Genomic DNA, 22,570 nt, shown 5'->3' on the forward strand with positions numbered 1-22,570 from the left:
GCTTCCAACGTATCTACTATCCCAGCCCATGGTTACCAGATGCTGACATTGGGGTTTGCGGGTACCCAGTACCAGTGGAATTTCATAATAACTGACATTACACTGCTTTTAATTGATGCAGAACTACTAGCTCATTTCTACCAACTAGTTGATGTCGCACATCAACACGTAGTCAATTACAGCTCCTCCTCATCCACACCTGGCACTTCACACCAGCATGCCCACCTGATTTTGTAACCTGACGTCTTCACCAGAACTATGTCAGATGCCCAGAGTTCCCGACAAGTATGGTATTTACCCTTATATCAAGATGACGGGCCCCCTAGTGATTGTGAGATTCATATGTCTGTCCTCAGACCATTTGATAGCTGATAAACACACATCAACCAAAATGCAAGAAATGGGCCTTTGTCAAAAGACCTTTGTCCCTCTATATCATTGTAAAGGAAAGATCTCTATGCCATTGTGTGGATTACAAGTGTCTTACCATGCATATGGGCCCAAAGCCTTATCCCTTAAAATCGCTGATCACCAATTGCCTTCACAGTGCTAAAGTATTTTCGACTCTCGACCTCCTGAAGTTGTATTATCATGTGCCCATGAATCTAGAAGACTTTCCCAAGTAGCACATACCTAAAGACCTACACACTACTTCACACATCTTCATGCACACTAACGCCTGTCAGCTACCTCTTTTGCCACCATATATGGGCTCATTGCTTCATTTGTCGCACTTCAACACTCCAACATTTTTGGAAATGATGATTGGTTTATCATTGACCACCTATAAAATGCATATCTCCTGCGAGAAACCCACCAACAGTGCAACTCTCTAGGATAGGTCTCCCTTTTCACAGAGATATCTGCTTCAGGTGATTTGGGGAGTCATGTAATACATGTACAAAAAGCAACATACATACAAATAAAGAAGACTGGTTTCTCTCTGTTTTTTAACCCTGGACAGGTAAACGTCTAAAGCGATAACGTAACAGGTGAACTTGTAGCGTATACGCTACTGCTGGTTTCAACTTCACTTGGTAGTTCCGGTAAAGCATTTTTTTAATTATTTTTTTTATACATATAATTCTAGCTATCTACGACTAGGATATACTCAATTAAAAACATGGAAGTAACTTAATGATTTTTTATTAACTGAGACCTGAAAACTTTTGTTGATTTTGAGAGACTACCACTCTCGGGGCCCTGGGAGCCTTTGTCCTTGCTACATGATAAAAACAGCCTAATGGTAGTTTCTAGGAGTCCCTGAGGCATATTCAGTTGAAAAATGAACCTCCTAGGCTGAAAACAGAAAAATCTGGAATGAAAAGAAAAAGGGGGAAATTTTTAGTAAAGAAAATAAAGTTACATTTGACAAATTTTTTTTTTTTTCTAATATAAATTATAAATTGAGACTGTTGAAAATTGTATACATAAACTTTGAATAAGAGATAAATAAGATGATATATGAAAATCCTGAAATAAAAAAAGTTAACTATTTTTTTTTAAATTTTCAACAAAATAACTAGCGCCGATAATGAATTTTCCTCTTTCATATTTACACTATTCCATTCTATGTGACCTATAATATCCAAAAATTATTGCTAGAATTGTAGAAAATATCAAGATAAAACAAAAAATAATGAATAGTAACCATTCTGGGCTGCATTCAGTGCATTTCAGTTGAAAAATGAACCTCCTAGGCTAAAAAAAAAGAGAAAAAACACATTGCTAATATTGACTAAATTAAACCCTAGATGGTAATCCTACATCCAATATACCATTAGCATCATGTTCTCAAATCATCTATCTACGTTCACTATAAGTATCAAAACACTATTCACAGAAATAAATATATTGTAATCAATATTGTAAAACCTATGAAAATCAATCATAGTCACTTACAAGGTAAACGTGCAGTGTATACGCTACCAGGAAAAACAAATATGGTGATTTCCAAAAAATGTCGAGAGAGGAGACAATGGCAGTTGTTTCTTCGGCTGTGTCTCTGGTCTTACTAACCGGTGCTGGGTAAATTTCCGCTTAGAAGCCGAACCCAAGCGGCTCAGAAGTGAAAAAGTGGTTTTGCGTATACAGGCGGTAGCGAATATAGGCGGTAGCATCTACGCTACACATTTACCTGTCTAGGATTAAACACAGTGCGCAATATAAATGCCATCATACTCTAACCAACATGAAAAAAAAAGTCGTTGAATGTAACGCACGATAATTAGGACTCTATTTCCATTACCATTATTATATTGTCAACTTTTATGTTAATGTCAATTTTAAGTACTTGCCTAACTTTACTGTCTTTCAAGTAGCCCGCTACACTCAACCTAAACGACAAAGGCCGCTGAATGTACACATGTAATTATCACCCTTATATGGCCTTTTCATGATCGTGTAAATACATTTGTATTTTTTTATAAAAACAGTTATTCGGGAGCGTGCAATTGATTCATACCTCTTTCAGGTACATTACAATTCAGTGTATTGCAGTATCATGCTCTCAATGCAAAATTAGGTTAAGATCAGGGAAGCTAACTATGATTGCACATGTTTATGCAACTAATACCATTCCAGTTGGATTGTACGCAACTGTCTATAATGTCTTTTAGAATTTTGCAATTATTGGATGGTGCAATTTCAAATTCATTTTGCATATCAAACAAACAATTGAACTTTTCTAACTATGATTGCTATTAAGCACATGTTTATGCAACTACTACCATTCCAGTTGAATTATACGCAACTATCTACAGTATAATGTCTTTTAGAATTTTGCAATTAGTGGATGGTGCAATTTCAAATTCATTTTGCATATCAAACAAACAATTGAACTTTTCTCACAAAACAGATTTCAGATAAAATCGTCAAAAGTGTAGTAGGTTGGCCTGGGCACCAACTGCCCGTTGAGATACTACCACTAGAGAGTTATGGGGTCCTTTGACTGGCCAGACAGTACTACATAGGACCCTTCTCTCTGGTTACGGTTCTTTCCCTTTGCCTACAAAGACACCAAATAGTCTGGCCTATTCTTTACAGATTCTCCTCTGTCCGCATACACCTGACAACACTGAGATTGCCAAAATATTCGTCTTCACCCAAGGGGTTAACTACTGCACTGTAATTGTTCAGTGGCTACTTTCCTCTTGGTAAGGGTAGAAGAGACTCTTCAGCTATGGTAAGCAGCTTTTCTAGGAGAAGGACACTCCAAAATCAAACCATTGTTCTCTAGTCTTGGGCAGTGCCATAACCTCTGTACTATGGTCTTCCACTGTCTTGGGTTAGAGTTCTCGTGCTTGAGGGTACACTCGGGCACACTTCTATCTAGTTTCCCTTCCTCTTGTTTTGTTAAAGTTTTTTTTATAGTTTTTATAGGAAATATTTTTTTTAAATGTTACTATACTTGAAATATTTTACTTTTCTTTATTTCCTTTCCTCACTGGGCTATTTTCCCTGTTGGGGCCCCTGGGCTTATAGCATCCTGCTTTTCCAACTAGGGTTGTAGCTTAACATTTAATAATAATAATAATAATATATTATGATGAAGGCCACTTACCGCGTTTTTCAGACCTTGCCATATCCAGAATTCTAACCTGGTGAAATGTACATATTATGTGAAATTCCTGAGTAGAGTAATTCCATAGTGAGTATTTAACGCTTGGTAATTTAAAGCCGAAAATTCATGTACGCTGGTTACAGAACTTTCATAAGTAGCCACTTTGCAGTTACCTATCATGGTGGAAGTAGGTTAATTTCGATTTTTAGTATAAAACCGGAATTAAACAAAGATATATAAAGAAGAACAGTAAGTCATAGACTTTGCTCTTGTAGACTAAGTTATCGATTCAGTTGAATGTTATTTAGATTCTAATACATATTCTTTGAAAGTGAATTCTGTTTTGGATTATTTTAAAGACCTATGGATTGGTCATCTTGCTAGAAGGCATAGATAAAGTCCTACTTTTGAAAATAAGTATGTTGTCTTGTTTTGAGAATGTCATACCATCATCCAACAATATGGAAGTTCCTAGACGCTCTTGGCATGATAGATACAGTACTATTGAATGAATATATCATTTAAACAAAAATGCATATCTCTTCCCAAAGTGTGAGTAGTGAGACGAGATTTGACTGCCATAGTGTTCAGTCAAAGCTGTCATCACTTCACTGTTATCAGCATTTTGGATACAAACCAAGCCTCGATGAAGAGTGTCTGCAGCGATAAAGGAACTGTCTTGTTTGCATCAAGATGTCATCACCTTAATCAGTGGAGTCTGCATATTTTGAGAAGCCAAGCTTCGAGGGATATCCTTATTTATGAAAAATGTTATCACGGGTGGACACGTGCCGCGTGCTGCGCTTTTATTATAACTTTACATGAGGTCTAGATTGCATCAGAGTTTTGTTCTAGAAGCTTCCTTAGCGTGATTGAAGTGGGCGTTTTTTAGGAAACCAGTCACGACATAGAATTGTCCCCCCCCCCAAAAAAAAATCATTATATGGAAATGACGACTGCCCATTGTAATTAGCTCCGCACATACGTGGGTATATAAACTTCAAGAATAGATTGTCCAGAGGAAATAGGATAGGGCATAGCACAAGTGAGGAACTATGTCCAAACCAGATAGGAACCACATCCTGACGAGATAAGAAGCAGAGAAGACCAGAACTCTGATAGAACCAGTTTCCAACCTTCCCTTCAGACCACAAACGCCTATCTCCAAAATCCTGTTATGGCTAAGAAGAGACGAATTGAAGCAGCCAGAACTCCCTGCTTATGACGAGAAGTAGCTAACACTGCCTGAAACCTAGCCTTAGTTTTACACTATCATCAAATTCTTGGAGAAGACTTCTGATGTCCTAACTTGATGCCACAATTTCTGTGAAGTCATCGTGGCAGTTTCACCTGAACTTTAGCCGACCTTCTACACCATTCTCAAGCCTGAAGCCTCCGTACAATTGTCATCTCAGCAGCTACAGATAACTATTCAACATTCCTTAAGTAATTCTACCTTATTGACTGTTTCCCTTTTCTATTAATGTTTTGATTGATTTGATTTGTCAGTTAAAGTAACCGAAGAAGTAACATTGATTTTCTTTTTAATTTTGTGAATAATCGTGTTGTGTTTTTCCTTATGAGTTTCTTTTTACATTAAATTTCCATATTTTATTTGGTTGTTCTAGGAAACATTTAGTTTGAATATTAAAAGAACCTGTAACGATTTTGAAATCGTAACAGCTCTTAAAAGAAATCAGGATTTGTAAGACATTCATATAGCAAAACTGGAGCAAGAAGCCAAAATATAATAGAGTTCAAAGATACTCCGTAACTTAAATGTAAGACCAAAAAAATTAGTAACAATCTTTAACCGGTGTTTGGTGGTAGAGTATTTGTGCGCTATACCACATAACTGGAATTTAAAAGTAATTTTTAGGAATATGTTTTAAAATAGATAGTTGTATCTCAGATAATTATCTAATTTTTTGTATATTTGCTTTTTTATTGTATATACAATTTTGTTTCAATAAAAACTTTTGCATTCCGAATGAATATATTTCCATATAGATATTTCAAATGATTACCACATGCATACGTGCATTTTGATAATGTTTACACTAGTATTTAAATAAATGATTTTTCATTTCGAATAATTATCATTCCGTATAATTGTCTTTTCGAATAACATTCATTCTAACAGTTTTCCATTTCAATAAATGTTTTCCGAATAATTGTTTTCCATATATACAGGACTTCTCAAACTATAGAGGGATAAAATTGATATCTCACACTATGAAGATCTATGAACGAATTATAGGGAGATGAATAAGAAATGAAACAGCAGTATGTTCTCCACTCAGACAGCAACAATGGGAGCGAACAAAGACAGAAGTCTTCCAACAAGAAGGGGAAATTATCAAGATCCAAAAGAAATGGGTCTCAGCCAAGCTCTCCTATATTGTTTACACCAAGTCACTACAGTATTTCCCACAGAGCTCATGATAAATAAGTGTCGATTTTTGAAATATAAACAATCCTATTATACATCCAAATTAAATAGAGCAATAAGGAAATATGTAAGAAAATATCTCACAAAATGAAATGAATAACCTAGGAGGTTTACTCATATCCAACATCCTCTCCACCATAGGAGTATTTACGAATACTCCTATCTACATAAAAGATCAATTACACATAAGGTAAAGTATTACAAATTCAATTTCACTAGTACCTTTAAAGCATGACCCTTACATGTATATGACAAATAGGTTCAGCAACAGGTTGTGGGGCACTAAATTCACCTTCATCAACATCGTCACTAGAATTTAGAGAAACAGGTCCAGACAAAGAATTTTCATGAATATCCCTACAAATTACATGACGATCAGATACACTTGAAATCTAAAAATCATGTAATTTTTGTATATTACCCCTTTCGATGCGGATATTGGATGTTGCACAGCTATGTGTACATTTTCACAAAAAAAAATCAACATACCTGAATTTTAATGAAACTATCTTTTTCGTGTGCTATAACCTTTCTGTTTTTAGAATTTAACAATATTTTGATTGAGTATATCTTTTTATGCCCTAATTTTTTTATATAAAAGAGTAAAAATGAAGAAAATTCAAAAAAATTTCTTTTCATAGATGACTTTATTGATTCCATCCAATTCATCAATGACTCGCACATTTATTTTCCACATTGGCAACGCTTTTTGAAGACTTTAAGGGTATGATATGTGTCAAAACATGGAATGATACAAAGAGGGGGCTTTTCAACACATTTATCACAAAAAAATAGGTTGTTGGCTTTCTTTTACATTCACCTTTACCTTTCCTCAAGCAATTCTTTGGCAAGATAGAACATACAATACAGTGGGGTTTGTGGTTTTTATAAACATATTGGGCTGGAAAATGCCTTTCAGTTAATCTTGATTCCATTGAATCTGAAAATCTACCCCTTCTTTGAGTTTTTATACCCTCTAATACAGTGTTGATAAATTTTTCCTTATTTTTTTCTGATCCAGCTTAGCAGTGGGATTCTGATTGTTGTAGCATATGTTTTAGTCCACTAATGCTGCTTCAACAATAAAATGTTTATACCTTTTCTTTTGTAAGAATATGTTGAGCAAAATATACTTATTGTATTTCACTTGTACACATAGCGTATCTATTTCTCAGTCACCCCTTTTTTAATGAAGTTTCACATTATATGTACCTACCGTTCCAAGGCTTAACAGTAAATTAACCCTGCTTGTGTCTTGCCACGAACAAGCAACAATTTTAACATCAATCCTTACCCATGTTACTGGTAAAGCTCCCTTTTTCACGTTTTTTTTTTCTTTCTTTCCTTTTCTTATCGGTTGGTCGACCCTTCCTATTTACCTTGAATGTTCCATAAGCTAAAGTTTTATCTAAAGTTTATTAAAAAGCGACACACTCATAAAAGTTGTCCATGTAAATATGACCTATAATTTCATAACCCTCTAACAAAGACAGAACAACATGATGTCCTCACTTCACTCCGCATTCTCTACAGGTATAAACATAATAAAACATTAAATTGCATTATAGCGCACCGTGCCGGTTGACGCCAGGTTTATTTTTCCTATGAATCATACTTTTGAAACACAATATAGATGTAACATCACATTCTAATAACTTCTACAAACTTCTGTACTGATATAGCAGTGCATATTTAGACACAAAATGAACAAACTTTCAAATTAACATATAAGCCTCCTCTGCCGCCCAGGAAAAACCATAGTTAAAAAACAAAATCTCAAGTTTTGAAAAAACTATGGAAACCTGTGTATCCACGGAAATAATGCAGAGTAACTCAAATTTGAGTGGTGGAACCTCACTCTTATACTACTAATAAATAATAATGATAATAATAATAATAATAAATTCGACTTGCTCGGGCTAGCGTGCGCTAGAAAGTGACCACTTACTGAATACCTCTTCAAACATCGAATAAGTTTCACCCAACACTAAATTCTCATTGGCCACTGCTACATAACAACTGAACTTAAGCAACAAGACACTTAAGATCTGCTTACATGTCGTTAGGACAATTATTTTTCGCTATACTTCGTAACGGGAAAAAATTCTAGTCCTCACTTCACTCCGCATTCTCTACAGGTATAAACATAATAAAACATTAAATTGCATTATAGCGCACCGTGCCGGTTGACCCTAGATAATACCAAAGAAAGGGAGAGAAGGGAAGAAATGGAGAGAAAGAAATAAATGTTCCGATTGAATGATTTACACATTTAACCTCTTTTTGAAGCCTTTGACAAACATGTTTACTTGAAACAGACTCCCAACACTCATGTCTATGAAGACACCTATCATTGACGTTATCGTTTGCAATGTTTGACCTTATAACCACAGTTTTAACAAAAAATTCTGTTTGGTTACATTACAGGAGCTTTTAAAAAACTTCTTAAAGATAAATCGATCAAAGGACAAAATCATTCCAGCTTCCTCTGTATCAAGCAAAATACATCAAATATGGAAAAGCATTTGTGACAACTTCCGATATCAAAAACTTCACAGTATTGGTGATTTTTCGTTTTTTTTCCTGTTCAACTAAGAAATCTTAAAATTACAATAAACTTAATTCCCCAAATCTCAGATAAGAAAACTTTAATGATCTATCAAAATAATAAAGAAGTTTTTCATTATAGGAAAATATAATCCGCACGGATTCTGCAACACCATATTATCAAAAAGATCCTTTGTATGCACCGATCTACCAGCTTAATGTTTCACAGGTGCTTGCAAAGATTTAACAAGTGAATTTCCGTTGGATCTATGTAACCCCTCATTTCATGCATGCACGTTATGGCATAAATAGCTTGATCACTGGAGATTACTAAAGCGCCGGAATCTAATAAAAGCGTCATAAATAAAGCAACATACAATGGCGTTTCGCTTTGCTCGTGACCATTATTGTAAGTTTCTCTTTGTTGAAAGACAAGTTGGTAGGCCTTGTCGGTGCTGTCATTCATCGATGACAGAAGATGCTCATGACAACTGAGGTCCCCCAATTTCCTGTCCAAATTAGATGCCACCGTCAAAGACGACTGCTGGCATTTCATTGCATTCACGATCCTGGAAAGCAGATTCCAAAAATAAAACATTGTACATATATACATATAATTTCAAAATCCTTTACCTTCTATATCAAAGTTAAATTTCAGCGAAAAATTTCCCATTTTTTTTTTTTTTTTATCTTTGCCGTGTGTAATAAACCTTTTGTTACGTAAACACTCAAAGTTTAACAGAGTTTCCCTCGTTGATATCAACCGTCAAGATAGAGAGGACTTTCACTCTGGAATATTCTACATAAGAATTTTTACCTCCATTTTATTAATAACCTTTGGTATAAAGCACCAAACCTCAAGTTAAAACATCAATTCCCTCTGCACCGGGACACCAATATTAGAGATTAAAAACCTCAACATATTTTTAAAAGTAGCAAAACAGTCTAAAGAATGAATAACTCTCACAAGTCCATAACTCTAAAAAATGTAAGCAAGAATTGACCATTCATCCATGTTAGTTGACAACACTTCAAAAAATCCGCTCTTTTGTACTCTTTCTGGGCTTACATACATTGATGACCTGAACAGTGTATTCAGTACAAGTTTAAATTCTTTGGTTTTCTATGATTTCCAAATCTGGCTTTTTGCTACCTACTTGCATTAAAAACGGTTTTTTTTTTTATCTGGAACAACGTTCAAACATTGCCAAAGTACTTTACATAATTCTGTCAACTGCCTTCTGCTCCTTCATGTTTAATTTTAACGATTCATTTGCTGTCCAGTTTCCAACGACTCTTTTCATGATAAAAAAAAAAACGCTGTATTCATCGCTACAAACTTCAGAATTACTCCAAACCTACTACTGAGGTGTCACAACATATAAATTTCCCAACACCAGAGGCGTCACAATATAACTATTAAATGTGAGGAGTCACAATATGGCGGTAAATTTCCTATGTCTGAAGCGTCGCAATATAGCGGTAAATTTCCTATGAGGCGTCGCAATATATTGATAAGATTGCCTACATCCGAGGCTTCGCAATGTGATAAATTGCCTACATCTGATGCGTCACAATATAGTAATTAACTGCCTACATCTTAGGCGTCACAATAGTGATAAACTGCCTACATCTGAGGCGTCTCAATATAGTGCTAAACTGCCTACATCTGAGGCGTCACAATATAGTGCTAAACTGCCTACATCTGAGGCATCACAATATAGTGCTAAGCTGCTACAGTACATCTGAGGCGTCACAATATAGTGATAAACTGCCTACATCTTAGGCGTCACAATATAGTGATAAACTGCCTACATCTTAGGCGTTACAATATAGTGATAAACTGCCTACACCTTAGGCGTCACAATATAGTGATAAACTGCCTACATCTTAGGCGTCACAATGAAGTAATAGGTTCAATAAGTCTGATGCAAGTATATAGTTAAAGTAACGACCAAAATAAAAAGAATGAATTTCTGCGTCAAAACGCGATCTCAACCAGAGCATCTGATATTTCTTCATTAAGTTCTCAACTAGCTTTGCTCAATATGTAAAAATACAGAAATACTTTATCGTTTACATTTTAACAATACCTCTCACGACAAATTTCATGGGAATTATGTAACAGACAATTCTGTCCAAAAGATACTCGTTAAAATAAAGTTTTTGTTAATTCAGAAGGTTTGGCATCTAAACAAGATCTTTAATGACATAGTTCATCCTAATACTGTAGTTACGAAATTTGCCTTCAGTATTCGTCCTCTGTAAACCTTTCCAAATACAATTTAGAGTCTGAAAACCAATTATACTTTCTTGTAAATAAATCCAAACCTTGAAGCTTTTAAAGTAAATAGCTAGCATCCAATGCCCCGTCAAAACAACCATCCGCAGCTATGCCATCATCTAAAAATACTTCAATCTTCACTTCCTTAGATCTCCAATATCTAACAGACTTAAGAACTCTTTCAAAAATATCTAAAGATAATCCATTATAAAAACTTTTTAAATTTTTCCCCAATGAGAAAGATATTGGCAACGTTTTAATAGATTTCTATGCGATAAGCAGACTGTAGACTAATTAAATCCTTAAAAAGTTTGTAATAAAAAACCAGCCTTTGCTTACCATTTCCATTCTTGGTAACCGTCAAAGGAATTATTTCTTAGTTTTTCTGATACCAGTGTCACCCATTCTCTTTTAATAAATTCTGATTCGTCCCTTTCTGACCTATTGTTGCCCAATCCAACAACCACAGTAACGGTTTTGAAATAGAATTTTGTGATCGCCCTTTTAGACGTCAAAGACTAACTTACCGGACCCAATCTAATTCTGTTCAATGTATTGTGAATAACAACAACCAACAGGCGATTAAAAACAATAGAATAAAATAAACACAATGTTCCAATTTCCTTGTACCAACTGCTAAGTATACAAAATAAAAACAGCTATATTTTCACTTATCTTTTCGACGTCTTTCTTGGTACATTCCCGGCTCCAATGTCAACTCTCGGCCTTTATTGAGCTCTAGACCTCTTCCATCAAAGTTGATATGAATCCACTTTTTTCCTCGATCTTTAACTAGCTTGACACTTTCGGCGATGCTGCTCTATGCGTACTAACTCGTTTCTGCAGCAGTTTTAGATGTTCCTTGTCCTCCAAGTTGATAAACAATCGCATCTAATGCTAACATTTTCGTATCAATTTCCTCAAAATAACGCGATGCTCATTCAAATGGTTTTCCATCATACTTTAACGAGGTGCGGATACTTGTTGAATATTCTGCTGGAAATCGGATAATAGATTGTCCATCACTTCTTGAAACGGTTTCAGCATTCTGATTGCTAGCGTGAAAACACTATTCACATCTGAAGCTGTATTTAACCCTGCCTGGCGTCCTGGCTAATAAATTCGACTTGCTCGGGCTAGCGTGCGCTAGAAAGTGACCACTTACTGAATACCTCTTCAAACATCGAATAAGTTTCACCCAACACTAAATTCTCATTGGCCACTGCCTACATAACAACTGAACTTAAGCAACAAGACACTTAAGATCTGCTTACATGTCGTTAGGACAATTATTTTTCGCTATACTTCGTAACGCGAAAAAATTCTATACTTAACCCATCTGGCAGTTTTCCCAGTATACACAATAAATTTATGTAGGTAACCATTATGAGCATTTGTCATAAACCATACTTTTATTCCCCATTTAGTTGAAAGCTTTGATGGTAAATATTGGTTGAAAAATAACCTACTTTCAACTTTAATCATATTTTCATCAATACTTATTTCTCTATTGGTAACATAGTATTTCCCATATAAATCTTGTACCATATCTAAAATTGGTCTAATCTTAGAGAGCCTATCATTCCATCTTTCTGATCACTATCACATAAATGAATAGCTGATCTAATTAACTGCTATTTGTCCGGAGAAAGTACTTCTCTGAGTCCAGGAGTATCAAATAAAAAGCTATACTAAATTAACTTTCCATTGCTGGCTTATGAAGTATACCCATTGCTATTTCAATAACATCAATAGCTTTTATATGATCATCAGTTACATCAGACCATTGTTGGTATCTTGATCATTTAGGTGAAAGTTGTTTTTAGCTATCAATACCTTGAAATACTTATTAGTTTCTTTTTGCAATATGATCGTAAATGTTCTCTGGAAAAAATCTTGTGAAACACTCATATGGATACAATTTTCCAAAGTTTATTTTATGAGGGACTGTGTAATCAAAAACATTACTTAATTTTGTGGGACTATTGTTATTATAATTCATTATAAAATAACATAAGGAATTTGCGACATCAACTGTAGGTTCATCAATATCTGACCCAAATCCGGAATCAACTCCAAATAAAATGTCATCAATTTCTTTAAAAGATACTTGGCGAGAAGTAGAAGCCATATCCACATAAAAGTAAAGAAAAGATATTTCTTAAACCGAGAGTTAAAGGGAAAATTAAAAGGACAAAGTCAGCTGACTGATAAAGCAGAGCAATATCGAGTATTTTTGCCAATAGTATAATAATACCATAATTTACAACTATATATTGAATTTACCCTGCTGTGAAACCAGCATTTATGACAAATATCTTTATTAACAACCTGTATCAGTAAATTATGCCGTAAAAATGAAGGGACCGATAGGCAACGAACAGACGGAACATCAGCTGACGAATGTAAGTAAATAAAGCTTCGGATTCAGTACACGAAACTTCTTTTCTCGTGAATGAGTTTGTTATTTGACTATTATTCATTTAATTTAGTAAATTTCTACATTAATGTCAGAAAACAACATTATATGTCCCATTTTGAACTTCCAATAAAGTCTAGTTGTCATGGCAACTGTTCAGCTCTAATGTAAAAGAAAAAAAAAACTTCACTTTCGGTAAACGAACTTTGGAAAGCATGATATTACGATGAATCTATGAATAACATTGATTTATAATGCAGGAACATGCATATACTATATATAATAATTTCTTGTTGACATAACGTAAAAATAAAAAAATAAAAATTACCAAAATCATGAGTGACTGGGAGACGAATGGCGAGAGCTTTAGAGAGTGGGTAGTTCATAAAATCGGCAACAGATGGTAGCATGTGGAAGCTAGATAAATCATCAACAAAAGGAGCTGAACTTTAAATTTCTTACGTTGTGTGGAATAAGTCGTTTTCCGCAGTGAAAGGTTATGAATCTAAGTAAACTAAAGTCGTTCTCCGCAGTGAAAGGGTTAATGACACCCTTGGAAGTTTCAACACAGACACTTCTTATAAAACCATCTTTGCCAGAACCCACTTTTTATAGTAACTCCAAGGGACTATGACAATCTAGGAACATTATCTTCACTTACCATCACCATAGAACCTATCTTTAAATTACATGTAGACACAAATCCGTTAGTGTTACAGGGCAAATTTCTTATATATGCTGAACTCCATTTCCCCCAAAACTTATCTAACTGCCTTTAGCGGGTGAATTCTCGCAACATAAATAATCTATGAAAGATACACAAGGAAAGTGTTCATCAACATTGTCAGGCTGAAAACCAGCAGTACGACCAATAAGAAAATGTGAAGAAGTCAAAGAATTAGAAATGTCAGTTTCTTTACCCACAAAGGTTATAGGTCTAGGGTTAATAAATACTTTGACTCCATGTAGTGTAGTTTCTAATTCACATCTAGATAGGCATTTCGTACCCAAAGTGACTTTACCTACCTTATCAAGCAGTCCCCCCCCCCCCCTTGCAAGGAGCACGGGCCACAATAAACTTCTGCTGAGAAGGTAGCGAGCCATAATGCTGCTGCAAAACATGAGAATCACCAACAAACGTTTTTGCATTATCAGAATAAAATGTTGAAGGAATACCACACCTTGATGTAAATCCATGTATGGCAAGAAGACAATATGACAGAGATAGAGAATCGGTAAGCTCTAAATGTACAGAATGTACAGCAGCACATGTAACGAGTAAAATTTACAACTTCTTGGGAAGACATGTTAGCACAAAGCAAAGGACTGGCATAATCTAAACCAGTTACAGTAAAGGGAGGAGCATATTTGGTTCTTAGTTCAGGAAGAGGAGCTACACGCTGACTGCAAGCCTTCGAATCTTGCGTGCCAAGACACACATTCTATACATACAGCCTTAGCTATCCCCTGAAATCTAAAAACTCAGTAATTATTTCCCAAAGTAGACACAACAATAGATATACCAGCATGTTTTAAAAGAACATGGAATCAAACCGAAACCTTCATTGTATGGCTTGGAAAAAGAATAAAAGAATGTTCTTTTTCATGGCACTGATCAAAATTCTCTAAACTACCATTGATTCTCAAAAGACCTCTATTATCCAAAAAGGGGTATAACCTATTCAGAGGACTTCCCTTGCTAATCTATTTACATTTACTTAAGGCTAGGATATCCTGAGGATATGATTCCCTTTACACACATTGAAACAATTTAGTCTTAGCCATAGATCACTAATCATAAGTCATTGGACCAATTCATTTGGTCGATTGAGGGCTGCAATTCTTAATGAATCTCAAATTCCAAGCTAATATTGAGAGCGTTAGGAAATTTACTCCACCGAGAAAATCCAAGAACTTGAGGAAAAGGTTCTACTGCTAAACAAGCAACTACAGTCTCATTGCAATTTTCGTCACCGTTCAATGACATCTCTACCTGTCCACTCTATAAAGTTACAGTCCTTTTAAGCGAATGTGAACTAAAAAACCAAATATCTGAAAGAACAACTCTTTCCATAGATATCCCTCTAGGGATAAAATCAGCAGGGTTTTCCCTGCCTGGGAAATAATAACAACAACCAGACAAGGATAATGTTTGAATCTCAACAGTCCTATTTGCTACGAAAGTCTTCCATCTACTATGGTCTCCCCTTAGCCAAGACAAAGCGATAGTAGATTATATCCAACAATAATAGGACACATCTGTAAGACATAGTGTAGATCTGATGAATACTAGCAACGTGCACAAAGTAATACACCTAACTACTCTAAATGAGGCAATCAAACTTTTTCTATAGGGGCTACTTTACCTCTAGTCAAAACAAGAGAAACCTGAAACAGATTATCTCTCAATGGATCTATTTTATGCACACAGACCCCAAAGCCCCTTTCAGATACATCCTCAAAGGAAAGAAGTCCTAAACCCTTTATGCACTTTTAATGTAGGCCAAGAAAATAAGTTCAGTGAATCTTCATATTTTATAGTTCCCTACATTGATTACCTTTGAAGCCTTACCACCTCCAAATAATGAATATGATATACATTCATTAGTAATCTATCTAGGTTGGACTCTCTTCACAAATTTACAAGAAACATAAGATCTGTCTGAACCAGTATCAAAGAGTACAATAGCTTGGAACAGGCCATTCTTTCCCCAAATCCTTACCTGTGCTGTCTGTAATACACAACATGTTTTAGACAAGATATTATACTTTGGGTTATATTCACAATGAGTTACACCACAATGCGTGTCCTTTTAGGTAGGAATAGTAACAGGAGAACAACTCATGCCTCTTCTTGACCAGTAGGAATATTCTTATCTCCATTAGATTTAATATCATTGCAACACACAACATTATGCTTTGCTTTACATTTCACACATTTTCTGAGCAACGTCCTTGAAAATTGCCCCTTTCCCAAAAATCTGAAACACAACATAGGAGACCTAATAGCTTCTTTCTGGTCAGTCCCAGAGAGCTTCAAAATAGCATTACAATTTTTACTTTTGTAACCGTTATTACAAATCATACATTGAGACCTACGCCTATATAGACCTACACCTACTTCAGAAGAACTTTGAAGGGCTGATGCTGAACTCCGAAATTTATATTGAAATATACCTCTCCTATCTGATTCAACAAAATGATCATCTGATTTTCCTTTATAAATGTGTTTAAAAGTGTCTGACCGCTGTCGACGCTTTATTTCCCTCTGTAAAAACTTCAATAACCATGAAAGATAACTTTCATGGCTGGAACCTTCCCTAGACCATTCTTAATGGATGTTGTCACTGAGTAGCCGAGACAAAATAACAGGTGTCAAATACCCTGTACAGTTTACCATCTACTCCTAAAGCCTCAAAGATACCTACATGGGTTAAAGTTCATCTTGCAATTTTTACAAGGAAGATATATACTTGGAGCTACCAGCAGAGGCCTTACTAGGCAATACAATACACAGAGTCGGAATCTGGGATAATCCCTGAATCACTGCTCCTTCTTTTCCTTCTAATAATGATTGTAAGTAACAAAATTTACTTTTAGTAAGAATATCACTGTCATCTACTAAAGCAGCAGTCCCATCCCAAAAAGAATGCCATTTAGTTAAAACATCACTGAATTTGGGCAATTCTAATTTTGGCAATCTCACATTAACATTGCATGAAGATTCGCCAAAAGCAGAACCATTTTCACCAGGTATAGGCCGACTTTCATCTTTAACCATGTGAACTAACCTTTGGGTAGCCTGTATCCTATGACCTCTTACTTCTCGCTGAAACTGATCTGCATACACAATGTCCTCTTATAATTAGGTTGAATCATAAAATTTCCAATTTCAATAATGACTGAGCATCATCCAAGGTGACCAGAAGTCTGTCGAAGTCGTGACCCACTTCTTGTAACTTCTCTGTGGTCCCGTCCCGTTCATCCAACAATGCTTGCAATGTGTTTGAAGATTGGGTAGCCCCTCAACGTGAGATGGCATGGTTTTTCTTAAATTTTCCTTCCTTTCTTCTGCCTTACTACATGAAGGTGGGAATCAACAGCAATATTTAAAGTAATGTCCCGGGTCTGGGCACCTTATATTCGCTGCTCTCAGACAGCAACAATGGGAGCGAACAAAGACAGAGGACTTCCAATAAGGAGGGGATCAAAAACAAACATGCCTCGGCCTAGCTCTTCTTTATTGTTTAAGTTAAGCCAAATGCACAATTTCCCGGAAAGCTCTTGGGAAATAAGTATCAGTTATTAAAACATGAATAATAATACTATACATCCAAATTAAATGAAGGAATAAAAAAGAATTAAGTAAAATATCTCCCAAATAAAATAAATAAATTAGGAATTTTCCTCATATCCAACAAACAGTAAGTTAAGAACAATTCAAGTTTATGTCACGAAAGGGTACAGTGGATGCAATTTTTACATTGAGGCACACAGTGGAAATATATGAAGAAAGACAGCGGGTACTATATCTGCAATTTTTACACTGAGGCACACAGTGGAAATATATGAAGAAAGACAGCGGGTACTATATCCGGTATTTATTGATTTGGATAAGGCATTGTGATCAGGTACCTACTGTAGGCAAGAGATGTGGTGATGTATGAGAGAAAAGGGTGTTTCAGGAAATTATGTGGAAGTAGTCTGGGATATCTATGTACAGGTTACCACATGTATAAAGAGCGCAGTAAGAACGACAGGGAAGTTTAGTGTGAGGGTTGATTTACATCAAAGTTCTACTCTCAGTCCTTACATGTGTGATGGATGTTATTACAGCAGGTGACAAAGAGGAAGTCCCCTGAAGTATGGTGTCTGCTGATGTTGCTGTTGTGGTAGACCTGACTAGCGAATGGGGGGGGGGGGGAGAAAACTAGAGATGTGGAGACAAGTTCTTGAAGATTGAGGTTTAATGATAAATATGCCAAGACAGAATATCTGTTCATTGGAGGAGAGAGAAAACAGGGTGCTGTTAATGTGAGTTTGGATAACATCAAACAGGTTAAGACATTTAGGTTCCCTGAGTCTTGTGTGTTGGATAATGGAGGTATGGACTTAGAAATTAACCACAGAATGCAGTGTACTTGAATGAATGGAAGAAGTTCATCAGGAATATTATGTGATAAGAGGAGTAGTGTAAAGGTAAAATTATAGTTTTATAAGAGTGTAGTTAGACCAGGTTAGGTATATGAAGTTGAAACTTGGCCAATAAAAAAGACAAGACAGGAAGTTAGAAGTGACAAAAGTGAGGATGTTAATGACTATATTAGAGGGACAATCAAAGTCAGAAAAGTGTTGAAAATAATTCAGCAAAGAAGACTACAGTGGTTTAAGCATGTCATGCAGAGAGAAGAGGATCATGTGTGCCAAAGGGTCATGGACATAGAGGTAGATGGGAGAAGGAGGAGGGGGACGCCAAAGTTCAGAGGGAAAGGTAAAGTAGCAAATGACATGCAAGAAAGAGGATTAAGAGAACAGAATGCTCAGGATAGAAGATGGAGAAGGCTTATACAAAACAGCAAGCCCCTTATAGAGATGGGTAAAGGCTGCAGACAAAGACAAGACAGGAAGTTAGAAGTGACAAAAGTGAGGATGATAATGACTATATTAGAGGGACAATCAAAGTCAGAAAAGTGTTGAAAATAATTCAGCAAAGAAGACTACAGTGGTTTAAGCATGTCATGCAGAGAGAAGAGGATCATGTTTGCCAAAGGGTCATGGACATAGAGGTAGATGGGAGAAGGAGGAGGGGGACGCCAAAGTTCAGAGGGAAAGGTAAAGTAGCAAATGACATGCAAGAAAGAGGATTAAGAGAACAGAATGCTCAGGATAGAAGATGGAGAAGGCTTATACAAAACAGCAAGCCCCTTATAGAGATGGGTAAAGGCTGCAGACAAAGATGATTTGAACTAATTTATATGACGATTGATAGAATTGATAAGTATACTTTTATTTCAGTATCGATACAGAAGTATTTGTAATTCCTATTTGACTATGTAATTTGCAAGGTAAAGTTAATTTGATAATGAAAACTATGTGTATTTTAGTATTTGAAAATGTGACAGTATTGTGTGTTAGTAAATCTATCCACGTAGTAAAAATAGCACTCAGCTTTCATGGAAGAGATGCAGTGGTTTTCATGCTAATTGCAAAACTTGAATTCGACAGAGATGTATACAGACAAATTTGCAATCTACTTATAGCAGTTTTGATAAACAAACAGTCAGATCGACTTGTTTTTTATTGTTTCATAGGATCGACTCCAGACTCAGAAAATGCATATGCTAGACACAATTTCCTAATGAATATATTATTTCCAAGGTGAAGTGAATTTATGGCTTAACATTATATCATCTCCTCCCACGCCTATTAACGCAAAGAGGGTCAGAGTTCGCCAATCGTCTCTATCTTGAGCTTATAATTCAATACTTCTCCATTCATCCTCTCCTACTTCCTGTTTCATAGTCCTCAACCACATAGGCCTGGGTCTTTCAACTCTTGTAGTGCATTGTGGAGCCCAATTGAAAGTTTGGTGGACTAATCTCGTTTGGGGAGTACGAGGAGCATGCCTAAACTATCTCCATCTACCCCTGCCCATGATGTCATCCACATATGGAACTTGTGTAATCTCTTATATTTTCATTTCTAATCCTGTCCTACCATTTACCTCCCAATATTCTTCTGAGGGCTTTGTTGTCAAATCTAGCAAATCTGTTGGATATTGTTTCATTGTTATACCACAACTCATGTCCATACAGTAACACCAATCTCATTAAACTGATATATAGCCAGATTTTTAAATCTAATTTCAGGAAATTTCATTTCCAAATTTTGCCCAACCTAGCCATTGTCTGATTTGCTTTTTTTCAATCTTTCATTAAGCTCAAATTCTAAGAATCCTGTATTAGAGATCATAGCTCCTAAATATTTAAGTGATTCCACCTCATTAATCCTTTCTTCCAATGACATTTCATCTTCCATTGCATATTCCGTTCTCATCATCTCGGTCCTTTTTCTATTCATCGTGAGCCCAACCTCCTGTGATATTTCATGCATTATGGTAAGCAAGCTTTACATGTCTTGCATCCTCAGCATACTATAGGTTAGCTTATTTCCTGTTACCAATGAAGCCCAATCCTTCTCCACCATCCCCAACTAAAAATTACAATGTAGAGAATGCTAAGTATTCCGGTATTGATAGTGAGGTCAATATAATAAGCAAGAATGACTGGAGAGAATATTTAGACAGGAAAGCAGATGAGGCTGCCAAAGCTATGAATTCAGGGAGTGGCTATGGTGTAAGAAGTGCTCATAGAATTATTAATGAAATATCTACTGTGGCAAAGAAGAAGAAGCATATCCCCATCAAAAAGAGAGATGGATCCGTTATAACAACAGAAGATGAAGAAAGGCAACGTTGGATGGATGGAACACTAATGAGATCATGAATAAGAGATATGCTGGGAATGATTTGATTGATATACCTGAAGCTGAGGAAGACCTAGATGTGCCTATGAATGGATTCATGAAAAAACTCAAGAGATGGAAAGCCCCTAGATACGATGGAATAACCGCTGAGATGATATTCGCCTAAAATGAAGTGACTCCCAGAATACTTACGAGATTATTTTGTAGAATGTGGCGTGAAGAGGCAAAACCTGATAAATGGGAACTAAGAGTGTTGGAGAAAATGGCAAAAAGAAGGATATTGGACTAATTACAATGTACAGAGACATCACATTTACGTCAGTTGACATGAAAGAATATAGTATGCTGATTCTAAAGAGATCAGAAAAAAAGATTGATGAAAGCTGACAGATAAAACGGCAGGATTTAAAAAAGATAGAATTTGTACTGACCCAATTTTTAATTCAAGAATTGTGGTACAGCAACGTGTAGAATATAAAAATCCACGTTTGATGGTATTTGTGGCCTATGAAAAAGCCTTTGATAGTGTGCACCGGCTAATTTTGTGGAGAGTATTACATTACTATGGAGTTTCTCTCAAATATGTAATTTTGATTAAGTCTGTTCATGAGCATAGCAAGTGCAAAGTTAATATTAATAGAGTCCTATCAAACAAATTTCCAGTGAACGGTGGAGTACTCCAAGAGAATGTGTTGTCAACTATGTCGTTTATCCTCCTTATGGATTTTTTAACATTAAATATATATATATATATATATATATATATATATATATATATATTATATGATTATGACTCCCAGGTATGGGCGCCAAATAATATATTATATACTATGTTCGTGACTAGGAACCAAACATTTAATATAATATATACTATGACTGACAAGTTAATCAACTTCTCGAATTCCAAACTCACTTGTTTGGGTTTACATTAAAACTGTTACACTTCAAAATATTAATACACAAATTCTGAGACAGTTAAATAACTCCCAGACAATAATATATAAAACACTGAATATCCAAAGGTCTCTAAGTACACTCAAAACTAAACTTGGTAATTATTATTACGAATATTCAAATAGCTCTAATTTTGGTTCATGACAGGACACAAGCGTAACTATTCTAAACAATAGTGATTGGAATAATACACTATTTACAAAAATAAATATATTCTATATAAATTACAACACTTTGGAAGAGAATTCACAGAACAACAAATACAATCACTCGAAATATTAAGTCTGAACAAAACTGAGATTAAGACTAAAATGTTACGATATGAAAAGTATATAATCACTTAACTTTAAATGTTAAATCGTAATAATCCATAGACTAAGAAAAAATAAATAACACTTACGAAAATTATACAATCACCTATTTTACTTGTAAATAAATCTGAATACAATATTTAAGTTTGACACTTAATGAAAAATACATAACCAGATCACAATACAAATACCTACCCTTCCTACAGGGCCAGTTACTAAAACTTTACACAATGCCAACACTCATCCTAGTACAATGAATTCAAAGTCACTGTTTCGTCTTGGGTATCTTTTCAACGAATAATTTGCTTTGGGGCACAGGGTCACTTTGGAGAGGACACACTATAGGTACTGAACACTTTTAAGACAATAATCAGAGCTGTGTGCTTGAGTGAGGGAGAGGGTAGATGGGGAACTTAAGGCTGGAAATGTCTGTCTATCTAACCCTGGTATCGCCTTTATATATGAAATTCAGATACTTCCAGAAACTTCCCGGACTGAGGTCTGGTAGTGTGGGGAGCCAGGCAAGGCATTGGAGTTACCAAGTATTACTCTCTCG

General features: G+C 35.5%; 1 protein-coding gene, 1 long non-coding RNA gene and 1 pseudogene across 4 annotated transcripts in view; 1 reads left to right on the plus strand and 2 right to left on the minus strand.

The window, feature by feature from the left end:
* The window catches only part of LOC137653077 (leucine-rich repeats and immunoglobulin-like domains protein 1), a 431,305-nt gene that overhangs the window by 77,701 nt on the left and 331,034 nt on the right, over positions 1 to 22,570 (plus strand). The gene's annotated exons all lie outside the window — the stretch shown is intronic.
* LOC137653076 (uncharacterized) lies at positions 1,130 to 1,996 on the minus strand. The gene is made up of 2 exons (XR_011046377.1): positions 1,903 to 1,996; positions 1,130 to 1,315 (listed from the first exon to the last, which is right to left on the minus strand). It is a non-coding gene; the product is annotated as an uncharacterized lncRNA (long non-coding RNA).
* Positions 6,239 to 13,011, minus strand: LOC137653834 (piggyBac transposable element-derived protein 4-like; annotated as a pseudogene).

Source organism: Palaemon carinicauda, chromosome 14 (assembly GCF_036898095.1).
Source record: "Palaemon carinicauda isolate YSFRI2023 chromosome 14, ASM3689809v2, whole genome shotgun sequence".
Taxonomy (NCBI): domain Eukaryota; kingdom Metazoa; phylum Arthropoda; class Malacostraca; order Decapoda; family Palaemonidae; genus Palaemon; species Palaemon carinicauda.